General features: G+C 41.9%; 1 long non-coding RNA gene across 3 annotated transcripts in view; it reads right to left on the reverse strand.

Annotated features, from left to right (window-relative positions):
• Positions 1–20457, reverse strand: part of LOC310664955 — a 49677-nt gene that overhangs the window by 8541 nt on the left and 20679 nt on the right. For all 3 annotated transcript variants that reach the window (XR_014505125.1, XR_014505126.1, XR_014505127.1), the window contains exons 3-4: positions 5026–5135; positions 1584–1642 (exon numbers count right to left, since the gene is read on the reverse strand). This is a non-coding gene — a long non-coding RNA (uncharacterized lncRNA). The remainder of the gene's footprint in view (positions 1–1583; positions 1643–5025; positions 5136–20457) is intronic.

Genomic DNA, 20457 nt, shown 5'->3' on the forward strand with positions numbered 1-20457 from the left:
AGAACGAGTCACCAAAAATAAAACCTATTACACATAATGTAGAAGAGTATGCAGTAGGGAGGGGGCCTGGACCTACATAACTACATCAACTTTGACCAGTTAGTCTATTTCTGCAATTCTGCACACACTTGCAATGGAGTTCAGAGCTATTTACTTCCAACAGGCTTACAAGTGCATTGCACCAGGTCTTGCTGAACTGAAAAGGGTCTCTGGAGCATATTTCAGAAAGATACTGCCAACTTGCCTTGTTGTGGGGAGCAGGAGGATGATAGCAATGGCACAGACAATGCAAATAAGGCAGGAAGAAGAGTGTTTTGCTCAAATGTTTTAGGAGACAGAGCCTCTCATTTTGGGAAAGTCCTCAATACATTGGTTTTGCTCACCTATGTGGTCAGATTGCTATACAGTGGTACCTCGGGTTATGTACTTAATTTGTTCTGGAGGTCCGTTCTTAACCTGAAACTGTTCTTAACCTGAAGAACCACTTTGGCTAACGGGGCCTCCTGCTGCTGTCACGCCGCCGGAGCACGATTTCTGTTCTCATCCTGAAGTAAACTTCTTAACTTGAAGCACTATTTCTGGGTTAGCGGAGTCTGTAACCTGAAGCGTATATAACCCGAGGTACCACTGTAACTGGGTTTGGAAGAATTTCCTCCCTCTCTTGAATCTTATATGCTGTCAGCTAGGACAAAGTTTCCTGCAATGCACCAAGGATCATGGAAATCAACTCTCTATTTTTCTTTTGTTTTGTCTTTAGAGGTCAATAGAATCTGAAACATATCACAAAATCGGTCCTTTCTGTTGAAGAAGATACATACACCAGATGGCACCCGCACAATTTACTGTTCTGCTTTGGCCAAAAAAATCCCTGCATTGAAATTCCTAATGATAAATGGCCTTTGGGAGCAAGAGAGCCTCAAAACTAGGCCATTCTGAGTCATATTTTATAGACCTTTACTATGAATTTGAACTTAGGAAGCACAAATACCAGTGCAGTGTGTGTTGTCTGCCTGCAATTATAAATTGGATTGTTGGGTGATAGGAACAAATTTCCCCCACTAAAGAAAGCTTATGGGAAATTAACATTTCCTTTGCAGCACAGCGGTTTCTTCTAAGAACAAGATTATTAGTGTACAACAGGAAGCAAGTTACTCTTGTCTAGAAGATTTAGGCCATCTCGAATATTTAAATCAATTTGACCACTGCATTGAAATATTCATTTCCTAATTGTGTAGCGCATGAAATCTGAGGGCTACTCGTGTTTTCCAATAAAGGGAAAGCATGCTAAAAGCTTTCATACAAAGAACATCTGGTGATTTAAGTTACCCCCCTCTAATACTAATTTTAACAGCTCCCAAATGTGGGTAGAAATACTACTTTTTATACTTTGTTTAAAGTTCATTTCCTGTCCCTAGGATATTTATTGACCCTCTAATGCTGGCCATTTCCACTTTCCACTTTTCCTGTGAGTCTTATACTCGTTTTCATTGACTTCATTCCATTCTTGACCTCTTTTCCCCTCAAGAAAATTAAACACAGCCCAAGACATGTTGGACACCAATTAGTTTTACAGCTCTTCTTACCTCCCCTCCGACTGCATTCTTTAGTTCATTGAATCCACCCATAATGTTACGCTTCAAACCTGCAGAGACAGGGAGGGAAATATAACCACACTGCAAAATGCAGATAATTAAAAAGGCTTTTGGGTAGCAGAAACAAAATTCTGATTGAAAGGGAGGTGCGGGGGGAAGGCTGGAAACAAAGTCGTGAGGTAAAGTTGTTTCCTTTTTCCTTTCTTTAAAAAATGCACACTAAAGGGGGGGTGGGAGTAGTGTCTAACAAGAAGCAATATTAAACCCATCAATACAAAAACAAAGCAAAACAAACAAATGAACCTTGGTCTCTCAACTTTTATATTTGTAGGGAAATAAATGTTTGTTATATTTGAGAGAAGGTTTTGTTTTGTTTTTACTTCTTTTTAAAGGCACTATTCACTTTTACAGTCATAAATTCTTATTATATGCTAGTCCAGGGGTACCCAGTGTGCTGCCCCACAGATGATGTTGGGCTCATAGAATCATAAAGGGACACCAAGTGCCATCTAGTCCAACCCTCTGCAAGGCAGGAATCTCAACTAAAGATGGCAGATGGGCATCCAACCTCTGCTTAAAAACTTCCAGTGAATGAGAATCCACAGCTTCCCAAGGGAGACCATTCCACAGTCAAACAGCTCTTACTGTCAGAAAGTTCTTTCTGATGTTTAGTCAGAATTTCCTTTCCTGTAACTTGAAACCATCATTTTGAGTCCTACCGTCCAGAGCAGGAAAAAAACAACGTGTTCCCTCTTCCATGTGACAGCCTTTAATATATTTGAAGATGGCTATCATATCCTCTCAGTCTCCAGGCTCAACATACCCAGCTCCTTCAACCGTTCCTCATAAAGCTTAGTTTCCAGACACTTGATCATCTTAGTTGCCCTCCTTTGCACACATTTCAGCTTGTCAACATCCTTCTTAAATTATGGTGCTCTGAACTGGACACAGTATTCCAGGTGCGATCTGACCAAGGCAAAAGAGTGTGGTATTATTACTTCCCTTGACCGTGACACTATACTTCTGTTGATGCAGCATTTGTATGCTGCAGCATCACATGTTGACTCATGTTAAGCTTCTGTTCTACTAAGCCCCAAGAACTTTTCACATGTACTATTGGCAAGTCAGGTGTCCCCCAATTTATATTTGTGCAGCTGGTTCTTCCTGCCTAAGTGCAGAACCTTACATTTGTCCCCAATGAAATTCATTTTATTAGTTTGGGCCCAGTTCTCCAAGCTGTTAAGGTCATTTTGAATCCTGATTCTGTCTTCTGCAGCATTCGCAGCAGGTTTGCTGTCACCTGCAAATTTGATGAGCTACCCCTCAATTCCTTCATCCATTTCCTTCATCCACAACTCCCATCAGCCCCAACCAGCATGACTACAGTAATGGTCAGGGATAGGGATGAGAGAGAAATGTGATTCAATTTGCATTTACAGCTGAGCTTGCCAAATTTGTACTTTCCAAAACAATATACAAATCAAAACATATCCATCCTTCAAAATTTGCACTTTTCTGAATTTTGAAAGACCGTCATCCAGCTAAGCAATGTGTACAAAAATGCAGATATCAAAATTATTATGATATAGATTGGGAGAGGGAGAATTTTTGCTATATTCTAGTGCAAACCTAAAGCAAAGCAGCATTAGTGTTCTTCCTGAAAAACCCAACAGTATCTGCATACTCCTTGAATTGTACTTCTGAATGCTGGAAGTACAAATGTTTACCAGTACAAATTAATGTTTACAGATTACTTAGCTACCGCAATTAGAGCCAGAATTTCTAAAAATCAGCCATTAGACAACATGCAAAACTAGGCAGGTTTATTGTGACAGAGCTTCCATTTAAATCAATGGAGCTATCTTCCAAATAAATGTGCTTAGGATTGATTACTCAGTGCTTACTGATGACTCGGCATTCACATAGTTTAGTTTGGAGGTGAACTGAAAGCAAAACAGCTTGAAAAATCTTAGTCTAATGCTAAGTGTTCCTTGAATTCTGGTCAGTGCTCTTTTCCATTAATCCAGGAACAGGGATTAACAGCTGTGGTCCTCCAGATGGTGTTAGATTTCCCATTGATTGCAGCCAGAATTGATATCTCAGATATTGATGTAGACTAAATGTCTTTGAGGACCATATTCTCTCCAAGCAATGCTGGATAGAGAAACTAAGGACAGGAAGTCGAGCACAAAAGTGTCAAATTTAGATTTTATAATCTCCAAATGGAGAAATATTTATCCCTTAGTTCACATGAATTTAGAAACTGGATCTTCAACTATGAGGTCAACCAAGACAGAGCATCCATTATCACTGCCCATTATTCTATTTGGTACCCTCAAATTAAGGACACCATTTAAGGCCTCACTACCTTGAGACACGGGACGCGGGTGGCGCTGTGGGTAAAACCTCAGCGCCTAGGGCTTGCCGATCGCATGGTCGGCGGTTCGAATCCCCGTGGCGGGGTGAGCTCCCGTCTCTCGGTCCCAGCTCCTGCCCACCTAGCAGTTCGAAAGCACCCCTAAGTGCAAGTAGATAAATAGGTACCGCTTTATAGCGGGAAGGTAAACGGCGTTTCCGTGTTCTGCGCTGGTGCCGGCTCGCCAGAGCAGCTTCGTCACGCTGGCCACGTGACCCGGAAGGGTCTCCGGACAGCGCTGGCCCCCGGCCTCTTAAGTGAGATGGGCGCACAACCCTAGAGTCGGACATGACTGGCCCGTATGGGCAGGGGTACCTTTACCTTTACCTTGAGACACTAAGTTTTCCACAATTACATAGATGCCCTCAGCATACTTATAGGAGAGATGCCTTGGAACAGTTCATATGGCACAAAAATGTATTTATGGATGTCATCAGGTTGAGAACATCATGCAGTATTTGTTGATTTGCCCTTTATATACCATGTCCAGAAAAAAAATATATCTCCTATCTTTTATTGGCCTTCTCAGATCAATTCCCCCCAGGAAGTGATAGTTGAACTCATACCCAATAAAATTAAACATCTGGTAGCCAAATTTGCTCTGGCAGCTAAGAAAGTTTGCTGCAGTTAGGTTAATGCATTGCAACTTTAAATTGTTATGCTGTAAATTTTTATGTTGTAGACTTTTATGCTGTAGAACTTTATAGACTAATGCTGTGTGATTTTAGAGGAATGCCTTGGTTTTCCCCTCTGCTGTTCATTGTTAAGTCCTTTGGCTATATACAGTAAATTGAATTGAAATTGAAATTGGTGTTAAATTCCAATTCCCATCAGTTCTAGCCCACATGGTCAATGATCAGGGATGAAGGGAGCTGAGTCCAGCAACATCTGGAGTGCCACTGATTTCTCATTGCTGCATCGATCCATCTCCTTCCTTTCCTTCAGGTCAAAACACGGATGTTCACAGTTAATCTTAAACAGATGAACTGTATTTTTAGTATGATAAATGGAACTTGCCAAAAGTTCTCAAATGATGGTCCAGTGGGACGTGATCCAGGTGAATTATTCAGATAGCTATGATGGATGTCAGCATTCTAAATTAAGAGGCTTTCATTAAATCCTGTATTCTGAATCAGAAGGAGAATGACAAAAAAATATTAGTGTGTGAGCAAGGATATTGTTGGGTGAAGACACTTCCCACTCTAAAGCTTTAAAAAATGTTTGCCTATGGCAGTATTCAAAGAATATAAACACCTTTCATTCATGCTTAGTCCCCTAAGGGGGAGGTTATTGTTTTGCTGTTTTATTTTACTTATTTACTTGTTTTTATCCTGTATTTTATTCTGTGAACCGCCCTGAGTTCAAATAAATAAATAAATAAATAAATAAATAAATAAATAAATAAATAAGCAAGCAAGCAAGCAAGCAAGCAAGCAAGCAAGCAAGCAAGCCACTGTAACAATTTGGGGAAGAAGAAGAAGACAGTCAGTGCAATTTGGAAAGAATGAGTTACAATTCAAGAAAAAGATTGGTCCAATGATACGAAGCAAGGTGGAAACATTTAATCATTACACTTTCATGGTTGAAATTTGTAAGGGAGAGGAGCTGACAATTGTGCACAGAGGCTCACGAATATGCCATTTGAAAGGAGCAATTGTATTTATTATATGTAGAAATTGCTCACTTCAGGATATGCACACACTTCTAACCACACGAGTCTAATGAATTTGTATGTGCAGGTTAATAAGAAGCCACCTGCTGTATGCAGTAGAGTGAATAACAGCAAATGAGGTTAGTGGGACACTCATTGAGCCTAAAATTCTGACTCAGAATAGCATCTAAGGAGTTGAAGCATGCAAAAGTTTGTAGCATGTCTTGTATGAGGGAGAGGTTTAGAGGAAGTGGAGGGGTGCCATAACTGGCAGGCTGTAGTGGTTCCCACTAGCAACACTTTGGATGTCCTATACTCTTCTATATCAAGGAATTTGGAGATCACCTTTGGAACACAAGGGTGAGCACCTTCTTAGATTTCCAAGTGAGTCTCTCCCCAGTCATGTTGAAGCCAACAGCATAGGCTGGACAGTCTTTAGAGATGTTAGCAGAGAAAGAGGGTCCCAGTTGCCTGATGAGCAGTTTGACTTTCCTTTAAATGAGCTACAGACTGGAGTGCAACCCTTGCCTCTACCTCTCTATGCTTTTTACTCAGCAGGACCACCATTGACCATTGGTGATCTTGAGTGGTGACACCAGGACAGGGCTTGGGGGAAGATGTCCAGGACCCCACTTAGCAGAATGAGCAGGAGAGCTCCCAAAACACAGCAGGGCTAGCTTTGTATCTTGGAAGTAAGTGAGGGCATGCATATTGCCATCCACAAAACACCCCCATAAGACCATGAAGTCTAGTGCTCTAGAATTCCCCCCACCCACTCATACACGCTTCTTTTCTGAAAACCTTGGGGAGCAACATTCATTCATTCATTCATTCATTCATTCTACTACATTTCTTTTCTACTTTTTCCTCCAAGGAGCATAAGGTGATGTGTGTGGTTCTCCTTCTCCTCGTTTATCCACATAACAAACTTGACTGGCCCAAGGTGACAGCAGTGGAAATTAATGAACCTAAGTTAGTCAGGTCCACAATTTTCAGTGCATCTAAATGTGCTGGTCCCAGGGGGTTACCATGTGGCGTGGTCCGACTCCAGTCTGAGGTAGAGGGTGTGGTATGGATGCTGTCCGTCAAGGCTGAAGGCAAGGAGTCGGGTGGTCAGGAACTCTGGAAGAAGAGCAGGACTGGGTGCCAGCAGGAACAGGATACCAACAATGTTGCTCCTGCAACCTGGGACTGGGCTGGCTGGCTTTTTTCTGCCCCTAAGCATAGGGCAGTCCCGGTCTACAGGTGACTCACCTCTCCCGGCCTGGAGGCGAGCGCTCCTCCTACGAGAACTTAGTTCCCTCCGCCTCTCTGCCCTGAGCCTCTGCAGCTCAGGAGTGCCTGGAGGGTTACCGGACCCAGAGGCAACCTCACCTTCCCCTGACGGGGCTGGGAGAGGAGCACCTGCAGGCAATGGGTCCTTGATCACCTCTGGAGCCAGAGCAGACTCAGCTGGTGTCTGCTCCTGAGGATCCGGCACACGTGAGGGCCCTTCAAGTTCAAGCCCCAGCCCCGGCTCAGCTGGTCCTGGAGGCAGGGACTCCTGTACAGGCTGGGATTCCTCAGGTTCAGCCTCTGATTCCCAGGCCATCACACTAACGTTAGATACAGCTCTCTGAAGTGATCAGCCAGTGTCTTAGGGCCAAATTCCATATAGAACATAATAGTTTAATGGTAGGAGATTTGCCCAGCTAAGAAACTCAGATCCATACTCTACCACAGCCTTCACCAACCTGGTGCCCTCCAGATGTTTCAGACTATACCTCCTGTTGTGCTGGCTGATGGGAGTTGTAGTCCAAGACATCCAGAAGGCACCCAGTTTGTGAAGGCTGCCCTACTGGGCAGTTCTGCATAGGATATGATGGAGTTAGGATAGGATATGATGAATGTGCATGCCCCATTAAAATGTTAAGGCTGTGCCCATCTTTCTTTTAGCCTGTTTCCCAAATAGTCTCAGAGACCCCAGCGACCCCAGATTCTGTCATCACTTGTCATCTTGGCAGGATCTCATTCGAATGCCTCAAGAGCTTGTACTGCTGAGTGACCTTCTGTACTAGCAAGTCTATTTCTTGCCGCTCTTGGCTACTCTGGAACTTGCCAGTGTCTCAAGACTGTCACACAAATAACTGAGAAGAAAACTTTAGGGAAACGTTGGACGTAATCTCCTAGGACAGTGCACGCCTGTTCAAGAAGCAGGATTTGTGATGTGAGGGGACTCAGCGTATTGTGGATTTTTGTGTGTGTGCGTGTGAAAAGCATATTTTCCATTAAAGGACACAGGTTTACGCTCATGGTTTTAACACCCAGCTCTTCAAAGTGCATGTGGAATAAATGGGGGTTTCCATAAAAGTAATTTACAGACTGAAGCATTTAGTAGCTAATTCGGCTAAAGTTTAATGTGGAGAACCAGAATGCTGGGCCTCCCAGGGTTGTCAAGGGCAACCATACATATTTTTGATATGAGGAAAGCCTGAAGAAAGTTGAGGGTGGTGATTGATTTGTAGGAGGAGGAGGGTGGGAAATCAGATGTCGCAAGAAAAGATAATATTGATGCATTGGTTTTCTCTCAGAATTCAGAAATATTATATTCACCTCTGCAGTCATGATTCCAGTGTGGTTTACAAATGGTTGTGGGAAAACATGATAGAGCATTCCACATTTTTTTAGCTGCATAATGCTTCTTAATTTCTTGTTTGTGAGAACATTGTTTTTTAAAAAATATCTCTGGGTGGAATTAATCCTTTAATTTACTCTTCATAATCCATCTTCCTAGTCACTTACACAGAACACAGCGACAATTCCACTTGTACAGTGAATTCATGTTCAACATATCTCTGTATACAAATAATAATAATAATTTATTATTTATACCCCGCCCATCTGGTTGGGGTTCCCCAGCCACTCTGGGCGGCTTCCAACAAAATATTAAAATACAGTAATGCATCAAACATTAAAAGCTTCCCTAAACAGGGCAGCCTTCAGATGTCTTCTAAAAGTCTGGTAGTTGTTGTTCTCTTTGACATCTGATGGGAGGGCGTTCCACAGGGCGGGTGCCACTACTGAGAAGGCCCTCTGCCTGGTTCCCTGTAACTTGGCTTCCCGCAGTATGGGAACTGCCAGAAGGCCCTCGGCGCTGGACCTCAGTGTCCAGGTAGAATGATGGGGGTGAAGACGTTCCTTCAGATACAAAACAATGGTTATACTTTGTATGTGTATGACTTCCTGCAAGGTGACTTTTGGCAGTGTCCTAATTGGAGATCCAGTTGAAATACAATAATCTAAATATATTTTACACTGTAATCCCTCAGGGCAGAGGCCTGTTCTCTTATACTCTGCAAGTGCCCCACACATACTGGTGATGTTAAAGATAACAACAAGCAGGACTTGCAACAGAATGTCGCCATGTGGGGTTCTACTGCTGGGGGTTCCAATTACTCAATTCCCCTCTTTGTTCTGTTCCCCATGTCAGGAAGCTGACCATCTTTCCAGCCCAGTGGGCATACATGGTTTTTCATTTGATTGTTTTGGAGTTCCCCTCCACAATTCAGTCTTCCATCTTTTCCTTTTTGGGGGAGGTGCTTCTACAGTGCTTGGGGCTCCCTCAACCTTGCTGATGCTTCCCTCTTGTGCATGAGTGGAGACATTTCAGCTACATTAGGACTGGTATTTGGAGAACTGATTTTCCAGTTAGAATTCATGATAAAATCCGTGTGATTGTAATATTAGCCTATCATGTGCTCTGCAAAACTCAAGACACTGAGCAACTGGGCATGTGTATTTCAACCTCATTCACAGGACCAAGTTCCACATGAATCTTCACAGTGAGATAATTGGGGCAAGTCTGTACAAGAAACCAAATATCATGTGAAACCATTCTTCTTAAATAAAGAGATACCTCACAAACCTTTAGGGCTAATCCGCACTTTCGTTTGTCTTTCACCTAGAAAGCACGGGTCAAAGTGGTTTTCTGCTTGACCCTCTGGGCATGGATCCAAGCGGTTTCCCCCTTGCCCTGCTCCTTTCCCAGGGAAAATTTACTCTTTAGTGCTAAATCAGAGCAAATGTCAATCAGGAGAATACCTGAATTGCCCTTTGCTCAGATTGAGCACTAAAGAGCAGTCTTCCTGGGGGGAAGCAGCAGGACAAGAGGATATGTGGATAAGCTCTTGGTCTCAACACTAGGTCTGTGCGCACTGTAAACAATCAATCAGAATGAAAATAAGGAGTTACCTTTTGCAAGGCAAAGGGAGACATTTATGGAATGCACGTTTAGTGGTTTAGTTGTGCACACACAGAGAATTGTATTAAGTCCTATGCAATCAACCAAATCAAGGGATGTTGTGAAAGGAAGGCTGTATGAAGGGCTGATTACAAATGTTCCAAATAAACAAAGCAAACAAAATAAAGCTCAATGTATACCAGCAATTTCAAATGTGGGTGCATGTAAAATATATTAACTTGCATTTCATCAATGCCTCCTTTCTCCATCTAAAGAGCCCATCATAATGTTCAATACAGGTGCTTACAAAAGAGCAGGGAATAGTAAGAAGATGAGTGGGGTGAGGCACATAAAAACTCATCACTATTATGATAGAAAAATGATTCATAAACTAAGGCAAGCCTGCATAATTTGTGGTCTGCCAAACTGAATGCAGCTTGCTAGGCTTGCTCACCAGGTGGGACATTTCCTGGTCTTGCTCTGGAACACAATGCATGTGAGCTGTATCCCACTAAGTCAGAACTTTCCTCCCTCCCCTCCCCTCCCTTCACCACCACCACCCCATGCTACCTCAAAATTTGCTCAAGGAGGTTGGGGAAAACCCAGAGCAGATTTGAAAGGTAGGTTCAAGGTGCAGACAGAAGTCCCACTTGCTTGGTGACTTAGTTGGATACAACCCAGGGTGGATGTGTATTATACATCTGACAAACCACGGTTCATACCTGCTGGGCTTCATTGAGCTTGATGGGTTGATGTTGTGTGGGCCTGAGGTGTAGTGTGGGCCTGAGGTGGGGCCATAATCTAATGACATACATTATTTTTACAACTAACTTAGATGGCTTTTAAACAGGATTCATGACTGATGACTGATGACTAGTGGTTGTGATAACTGAATGAAACCTTCATGTCCATAAACCATATACCTTGGTCGATGCTAGGTTGACTTCAGATGGATACAGTGGTACCTCGGTTTTCAAACGCCTCCATAGTCAAACTTTTCGGAACCTGAATGTTGAAAACCCAGAAGTAAATGCCTTGGTTTTCAAACATGCCTCAGAAGCTGAACAGGAAACACAGCTTCCATTTTGAATTTTCCATATTGAGGCTTCCGTTTTAAGGCTTCCGCTTTCAATTTTCAGTTTTGGAACGTTTTGGAACTCAAATGGACTTCTGGAACAGATTATGTCCGAAAACCAAGGTACCACAGTAGTAGAAACCAGCTGGCATTAATGGCAAACGAAGTCCTTGAAAAACAAAATGTGCTTTTAGCATACAACAAAATTGCATTAACACCAACATTGCACTAGCATAGATGCTTGGCTTACTTCAGTGGGGAAGTGGTAATACAGAAAGGGGGCCACTACTGAAAAGGCTGTAACCAAACCTCTGCAGGTTGAGACATAATCAGGAAGGTCTCATCAAATTACCTTAACTTATGACTGATCAGGTTTGTATGCAGAAAGACTATCCTCTCTGTAAGCCAATTTCATGCTGTTTAGAATTGCATGTGCCAAATCCCAAACCTTAAACCTAGCTCAATAGTATAGTGACAGTTAGTGCTACTCATTTTGGGATGTGTATAATGAGCATGGCAGGATTCTTCACTCAGCACTTTAGCTGCTACATATTGCAATAGCTGCACTATTGCCTCTGGGTTGGTCACTGTTGGTCACAGGAAGCTCCAATTCCCACCAGCCCCAGGGGCCAGTGATGATGCAAACTGCAGTCCAATTTGCTCTGTGTTATCAGCTTAAGGAAAGCAGTGAATAGCCATTAATAGTCATGAAAATAAGCATGAGAAATGTGGTGGCAGGTGGGTACAGTAATCACAGCATATTTGCTGCAAAAGCCAATAATTCAACGTAAATGAAAAGTCTTTAAATCCCCCAAACCTGAATTATCATACTGTGTAGAAAAATCACTCTATGGTGACTGAGCACCATTAGCTAATAAAGATCAAAACACGCAGCACAGTGATACAATTTTTTCAAGGAGGAAAAAGGGATGTATTTGTGACTAGAGTAATGAAACATTTACGGTATTTCTTGGATGCCCTATGACTCCTCTTTTATTTGGATGTGAACAGACAACCAGGCTGGCTTTATCTGTGTGTTTTTAAATCGAAAGAACTTGCAATAAATGAATGGCAAGTGGGTGGATGGAAAACCAGCCCATCATTTCCTATGCTGTTTCTTTCCCCTAAGATGTGGTTGCAGAAATCTCTTTTGAATTATATTTCACTCTCTAGATGACTCAGGGCCTTGGTTTTAAATGGTTGGTGCCAGATTTTGTGTACTTTGCATTCCACACTGGCATGTATTGAATATTCAGGAAGTCTTCCAACAGCCTGCAGTCTGGTGCATTCATTAACCACAAGTTCAGGAACCAGATGGCCACTCCCTGACTGCCCTCGAGTCTTGTAGAAATGAACATCTGGAGAGAGGAAAGGAAACTGCACTTGATAGCCCTACCCCTGGCCTCCAGTGCTGATCAACCTACCTGTGTGCCCCAATGCATGCATGCTCTGAATGCTGCAATCTAGATTTTTCTTCCCCTCCAGGACACAGACCATACATTTATGGCCAATGCATCCTGGGTTTCAGTGCATGGGGCTAGGGCTGGAGACAGGTGACACAGCTGACTGCTTGAGATGATGGGCTTGGCAGCAGGCTTGGCAGCAGGCTGAGCATGGGTGACTCAACAATCCACTCAACAGCTAAAATACATAGAAAACTGTTCAACTTGTAAAGCTGGAAATGCTGGCCTGTACGCAGTGCTGGATTTATGTATAGACTAAGTAGGCTGTAGCCTTGGGCCTCTAAATCTAGGGGGCCTCGCTAGCCTGCCCGCTCCCTAGTGCTGCAGTCTCCCCTCTCCCAAAATTGCAAACCCAAGACTTCATGCAAGGGCAAGGCAATGCAGGCCCAGCAACTATGAGACTCAGGGCTAGCCTGAAAATGATGTATAGATGGTACATTACACCTGTGAAATTAGCTAAAATGTATAAGACAAATAATAAATGTTGGAAATGTAAAGAAAAAGAAGGAACATTTTATCATATGTGGTGGGAATGTAAGAAAGTAAAAAACTTCTAGGAAATGATATATAATGAGATGAAAAAGATGTTGAAATATACATTTTTTTAAAAAACCAGAAGCATTTTTACTTGGTATTATAGGTGAGGTCATCAATAGACAAAATGTTAAATTGTTTTTTTATGCAACAACAGCGGCAAGAGTATTGTTAGCCCAGAAATGGAAGCAAGAAGGAATTCCGACGAAAGAAGAATGGCAGATAAAATTAATGGACCACGCAGAACTGGATAAAATGACAGGAAAGATTCAAAACCTGCGGGACCAAAGATTTACAGAAGATTGGAAGAAATATATCTTCCAATTCAGCCTAGCCAGCGTTTCCCTAATTTGCATCAATCAGTGATGGAAGTTGTAGCCCAAAACATCTGGAGGGCGCCAGGCTGAGGAAAAGTTACACATTTGAAGATATCAAAAATCACAGCCTGGCTAATACCTTTATTATGACCAACCAAAATACCTTTTTGCCATTTTGGCTGGTTCTAATAAAGGTATTGCCCTTACTTACGTACCCAAGGATAATTCTTTTTGAAGCACACCTGTGAAGGGTAATAACATCCACAAAAATACAAATGAATATAGATGTTTTTAAACCTAAAATAGGGGACACTATTAAAGGCTTAGTTGAGCACATATTTCTCATCCTTACTGTGATGAACCTGGATCCCAACTCCTTTTGTCATCTTATTTTTCCACAATGGAATGCCAGGATTTAGGTAAGTCACTACCTCCATTCCAATTAGTGCTAATAGGATTTACCTGTGCTGTGTAAATCCACCAATCTCCTATCAATAAAGCCTATTGTAAGGACACACTCGTGTGATCCCCAGCTATACTTCTAGGAGTGCTTGAGGCAATGCAGTGACATTTGATTCTAGGCACAGAGGATCCAACCGATATTTTTGTGTGTGTGTGAGTTGCACCAATTAGAATCCTTTCTTTTAAAAAACACATATCTTATTCTCAAGTTACCAATACCTTTTTCAGTACACACAAACACACACACGGTTTCCCATATCGAATCTTAACATGATCAATATATTTCCTCCTCCTCCTCCAAGTACATTTCCACTAAGAATTGCAGAAAGATGAAACAATGGCACTGCTCTGGTTTCTAAGCAACCAAGTTGCCCAGGATCATGAAGAAGACTAAGACATGTCCTGGAGACTGATGAGCATTCAGACCCACCCACTCCCATATAAATAGCAATATATAAACTACATTTCTTATGTTTAGCCTCCACAAATGTATAGTACGATATCATCTCATAAAAAACAGTTCTTGAAATAGTTTCCCCCAGCATGAAAAGTTTTCTTTCACCTTCAAAAGGATCTTCTATTGTCTATTTCTGTTTTGAAACCCACAGCAACAAAAGCCTTTTCAAGGGAGCTTTTCAGGCGGACATCAGTCAGAAAATATCATAAAGACAAATCTAGGCATTTTGGAACTTCCACTGGTCTAAAGATACCAGCTTTTCAAATATCTAAATCCAAGTCATTTCACCTAAGTGTAATAAGGAAACTGCTAGGCAGAGTAAAAATTATCCTCTAAAACTGGAACTTCTGCATTCATAGCATGTGCTCTGCCACTGAGCATCTTTAAATGTGAGGAGGTGGAAATGACGGTTATTTATAAGTTATGAAAGGTTTGGAAGATGTATAATATTCTCCCTTTATTGTAATATCAGAGCTTGCAGGGGGTTAGCGAGTGAAACTGACTGGCAGTAAATTGGAAGCAAATTTATTTATTTTACTTAAATATTTATAGACTGCATTTCTACATAAAATATCACAATCCTTTTTAAATAGTGCCAGGTTAACTTATGGGGTCCACTACCACGACATGTAGTGACTGGTTACTAACTTAAACTGTGTTGCTTTAAATTATAATGATTCTGTTTCTTCAAATTATAAGCCTAACATTGCACTTATTTCAGTATACAGTCTTGATGTATTTCACAATGCTGTGCTTCTAAGTTATTTCACATAGTTCTGAGTAGCTTTTAAGGTTAGGCCTCATCCTTGACCTTATGAGTTCAAAAACATAACACAAATAGACTAATAATAATAATAATAATAATAATAAAGCTTTTATATCCCCGTTTGTCCTCTCAAATTCTGATAAGATATGCAAGCCTTAATATAAATGCTTGAACTCAGGAATGGGGTGGTCATTTTGTTTCCATTCAGAATTAACCATCATCTGCTTTCTTTCTTTTTCTTAGGTTCGTGAAAGACTAGAGGTCTATCCAAAAAATTCCTGAATGATGGATCTACCAGTGACCATTGGCCATGGCAAGATGGAACCTCTATGTTCAAACGCCTTTTAACAGCAGGGCCTGTTGTCTTCATTGGAAACAGGATTCTGGACTAGACAGCTCTGTCAATCTAATGTGGCCCAATTCTTCCTTTGTTCTTATTAGCATTCAAAAGGGAAATTGGTCCTCTACCAAGCCTTCACGTGATTATAAATTGCAGCTAATGATTTCATTTCATGGATTTGAGATGAAAGAGGTTCACTGCCCTAATTACAGAAAGGATGTTGGGGGGAAAGTCATCCCTTAAAAACTTTTCATCTGAAATGAAGACCCCCATTGGCTATACAAGTCATGCGACAACAAAAAGTAAGCAAAGCACAAGGTGATTGGTCTTCAGAATCCCCCACAAGCAGCAGAAACTTCAGCTCCAGTTACTATGGTTGCAGTCCACAAATCACTTTCTCGTTGGGATTATTCCTGAGTGAGTGGTTTGTGGACTAAAGCCTATGTAAAGTTTCTGTCTTTTAGAAACCATTTAAAGACTTAGGTCAAGTGACTTGTGGCTTAATCTTTTAATTCTATTGCTTGATAAGATTCTTTGTAGGTTCATTGAACAAGGAATGCAGACTTTTTCTTGTTCCCCTAAAAGGAGTTACCCACTGGAACAACTGGAAAATGAGCTGTACTTATAAGAAGGGGACTTGAACCAATGTGTTTCAATAGCAAGTTTTCTGGGTTGAAAAAACTTTCATGCTTCCATTCATGACCTTTTGAACAGGATGCAGACAATACATGCAGAATGGAAGCCTGCAGGAGGTCTAAAATGCTTCTTGTGATTTCAGCCCTGAATGATCATGGCTTTATTTTGATTTCCCCCACCCCAATATATTCATGTATGCTCTCCTCTTGCAAAACCTTCCTGTTTCCCTGTTTGAACAGTTAGCACTATCCTGTCTCTTCTTCTAGTCTCCCCGCCTTGTTTCTGCTCCTTTCCATCTTTTTGTTTTGTCTTCAGGAAGATTATACCATTCTTTCCCATACAAAACCCCTTTGATCCCTTCGCTCCTCGTTTTTGATGTTGTTGTTAATGCTCTTTTCCCCCTTAATTCTTCCATCTATTTTAGTTATCATCAACCTCTGTGTCATCTGGCGCATTGTCTTCCTAATTTAAGAATGCTGCTATCTCACTATCGTTGGGGGCGGGTGGGACTCTTGACTATTTCACTTGCTACAGTTGCTATCAACTATTGTCCTTCGAACATCAGGTGAAGTTGCAACTCTTTGCCCAGATCTTTGGGTAGCATGAGGCGGTGTTATTTATTTATTTCTCTATCAACAACCTTTCACATGTGTCTCAAGGTAATTCACTAAGGTGAAACAACTAAAATTAGTTTTAAAAACAGCGGGTGGTATCAAGAAGAAGAAGAAGAAGAGTTTGGATTTGATATCCCGCTTTATCACAACCCTAGGGAGTCTCAAAGCGGCTAACAATCTCCTTTCCCTTCCTCCCTCACAACAAACACTCTGTGAGATGAGTGGGGCTGAGAGACTTCAAAGAAGTGTGACTGGCCCAAGGTCACCCAGCAGCTGCATGTGGAGGAGCGGAGACACGAACCCGGTTCACCAGATTATGAGTCTATCGCTCTTAACCATTACACCACACTGGCTCTCAAATGCACTTGTTCCCTTAGTTCTTGCTCAGTGGAAGTTAAAAGGTGCCAAAGGCAAGGAAGGACGATAGTTCTGTTGTGCAAGCATAAGAGTTTGTGTTAACGCAACATTAACATCCTTAGTGCAACATTGGGTGCAAGCCCTTACAAGAACAACTGCTATTGGATGGGCAAAATTGGATGCCACTCTTCATCTTCAAGGAGCTACAAGACCCTTTATTATTTTCATTGCAACAGGCTAATGTTGCTGTCCTCCTCAAACTTCCCAGTGTGCTTCACCTTGCCAACCATCAATATTCAGTTTTGAAATATGGCCCCACCATTTCTTTCATGTTTCTGTTGGAGGATCTGTCTTGTTCTTCTACCATAGGGAAGGGAAGGCTGTAGACCTGCTGATATTCTTCTGTTCTCACTAATGTTTCTTCCTGATTATCTGATATTTATTTTTCACCATATTAATCTCAATATGGCCAAGACAGATTTCTGGTAATTCTGTCTGTCATTGTCCCAACTGCCTGTTTCTCTCTGTTGATGATGTCTCATTCACCTATCTTTTGTATTTCTCAATCTTAGAGTTTCTTTTCATACCACTCTTCTTTTTAAATCTTTTATCTTTTTTCTTGTACAACTAACTGTGCAATCCTATCTTTGTCTACTCAGAAGTAAGTCCTCTTGAGTTATATAGGACTTATAAGGTAAAGTAAGGTAAAGGGACCCCTGACCATTAGGTCCAGACGTGACCGACTCTGGGGTTGCAGCACTCATATCGCTTTATTGGCCGAGGGAGCTGGCGTACAGCTTCCGGGTCATGTGGCCAGCATGACTAAGCCGCTTCTGGTGAACCAGAGCAGTGTACAGAAATGCCGTTTACCTTCCCACCGGAGCGGTACCTATTTATCTACTTGCACTTTGACATGCTTTAGAACTGCTAGGTTGGCAGGAGCAGGGACCGAGGATTGGGAGTTCACCCAGTTGTGGGGATTCGAACCGCTGTCCTTCTGATCGGCAAGTCCTAGGCTCTGTGGTTTAACCCACAGCGCCACTGCCTGGCAAATGATTGGGAGTTTTGGGAGTAATATTTTAAACATGCATTCATCTGTTTTTGATGGTTCTGAATCCTAAATGGGGAAAAAATCATTTTGCCAAATGCCTTTCTGCACTGTGAGATAGACTGCCATCTTATACTTGTTTTGTAAAACATGGTCTCTTTATTGCTATTGCTATTGCTATTGCTATTGCTATTGCTATGGTGTCAACACTTCAAATGTGCTGTGTAAGTCATGACACACTAATAGTAAAAGTAGTAATAGCTGTAATCACCACCACCACCATCATTATTAATAAGACACACTTCCCATATAAAGCTACAATGAAATATTAGGTGTTATAAAATCCTAGGAACATTTCAGATCTCTCCAGTCTCTCCCTCGCCCCATGCAGTTATTACACTGTCAGCTCCACCTTAACTCTTCACTACATTGAATTTTGGGGGGTCATAGTCTTAATGGAGAATTTCTCAGGCCAATCCAAAGCAATGCTTACTATAAAGAACAATGGCTAGGGAAACCCACAAACTGCATCAGCTTCTCTAATTGCATCTGACAGCTTACTGCCCTTGAGGCTGATGGAACTCTGCAGCTTAGAGGAACTGTGGATCACAGCCAAAGTGCTACGTTCTGGAGCTTCTTAAATACAAAATGTCAGGTCCCCCCCCCCAATGTTCTTCAGGCACATCTTGGTTAACAAAGCAGGTTTCTCACGTATTTCCAGTGAACAGCTGAAATACTGCCTGTAAAATAGCTATATGAGAAGGTCCAAGTGGCTAGGTATTTTCAGCCACAGAAGACACTCAAGACACTTGTTTCATGCCTGAGCACTAAACACTGCCTCTGTGTAGTCGTCAAACAGTGATTCCAGTTATAATGCATACTCCAGCATGCAAGAGAAAGTCATCTTCCATCTTGCTGACACACTATGCTTCAGCCGATGGTGTTGCAAGTTGTTTCTTCACTGAAGCTGAACTAAGAAATGTCTGGATGTATTTGGAAGATTATCCTATTACTGTTCCTCGGCAGTGCCTACAAGGGCAATTGTAAGCACAGAGATGAATAAGCAACAAATAACTAAGGACCATAATCTTCCATTAACAAATAAATAACCAAAGCCCTTAAGCTCCCATCATAATGTATTGAAACAAGGTACAGATCAGCACATTGGTAAATAGCTTAAGGTTCACCATAACTCAGTTGCTCAAGGGAATCGGAGGAGATCTAGCAGTCGACTGGAAGCTAATTCTTTGGCAATGGGGGAGCAGATGTTTAAGCCTAATTGGGTGACTATCTTTCTGTGTAATAGGAGTAGGCAGTGTGTCACCCTTCAGAAGTGTTGGACTCCCATCACACTTGCCCATTGGCCATGCTGGCAGGGGCTGATGGGAGTTGTAGTCCAACATCTGGAGGGTGCCACAGTGGCTACTCCTGTAATAGGGTATCATTGTTGGATTCCAACTCCCATCAGGCCAAACCAGCATGGGGTGATAGAATTGGTACTCAAAACATCTAAAGGGGACTAGGATGGAGACGGTTAGTCTACAGCACTGCACTTATAGGACATTCATCGCCCTCTGCTTAAGTCTTGTAAGTTGCAATTGTTCTCCAAGATTCCTGACAACCCATGCAATCTTTAAAAGTAATGTGATACCCAGGAACATACTCTCCCCCCCCCTTTTTTTAGTAATTTATATACATCAAATCACTTGGCCTAGTGACATTCATGAAACACGATCACAACCTGACTCTAACTCTGTTACCCCTATTGTTTATAGTCACTTTCTTTGGAGAAACCCATTAGCTTAGAAAGGATTGCTTAAAAAAAAACCCCAAAACCAGTGGAAGCAAAACAAGCCTTACTGATTATTACATTGAACAGTCAATCCATCCAAATTCATTCCATTCAACATGGGCTACTTACTGAACATTTATTCTCAATTGTTTGCAAGGACATTATATGTTATTGCATCAAGCAATTGTTATTTCAAACTTTTGAGTGCCTTTCCCTGCCACTTTCCTTATCACAAAAATGTCCTGTTTGCAGGAGGGTGGGATCAGTTTAATTGCACAACTTGAATTTGCCAGAATGTGATTGAATCCCATCCAAAAAAAAAGTGGCAGTCTGGAAGTGCCTAAGAAGGAATATCATGGCTGCAGAGGCTTGGGTCCCTAATAAGAAATCAAGATACGTTACGGTTGCCCGGTGCCAGAGCCATAAAATCATAGAGAATCAACTAGTCCAAGCTCTGCAATGCAGCAATCTCAACTAGATCATACATGACAGATGACCATCCAACCTCTGCTTGAAAACCTCCAAGGAAGGAGAGTCCCCAACCTCCCTAGGGAGTCCATTCCACTGTTGAACAGCTCTTACTGTCAGAAAGTTCTTCCTGTTGTTAAGTCAGAGTCTCCTTTCTTGTAATTGAATCCCTTGGTTCAGATCCTATCCTCCAGAGCAGGAGAAACAAATGTGCTCGATCCTCCATTGTGACAGCCCTTTAGATATCTGA

Source organism: Podarcis tiliguerta (assembly GCF_965153285.1).
Source record: "Podarcis tiliguerta genome assembly, chromosome: 1".
NCBI classification, from domain to species: domain Eukaryota; kingdom Metazoa; phylum Chordata; class Lepidosauria; order Squamata; family Lacertidae; genus Podarcis; species Podarcis tiliguerta.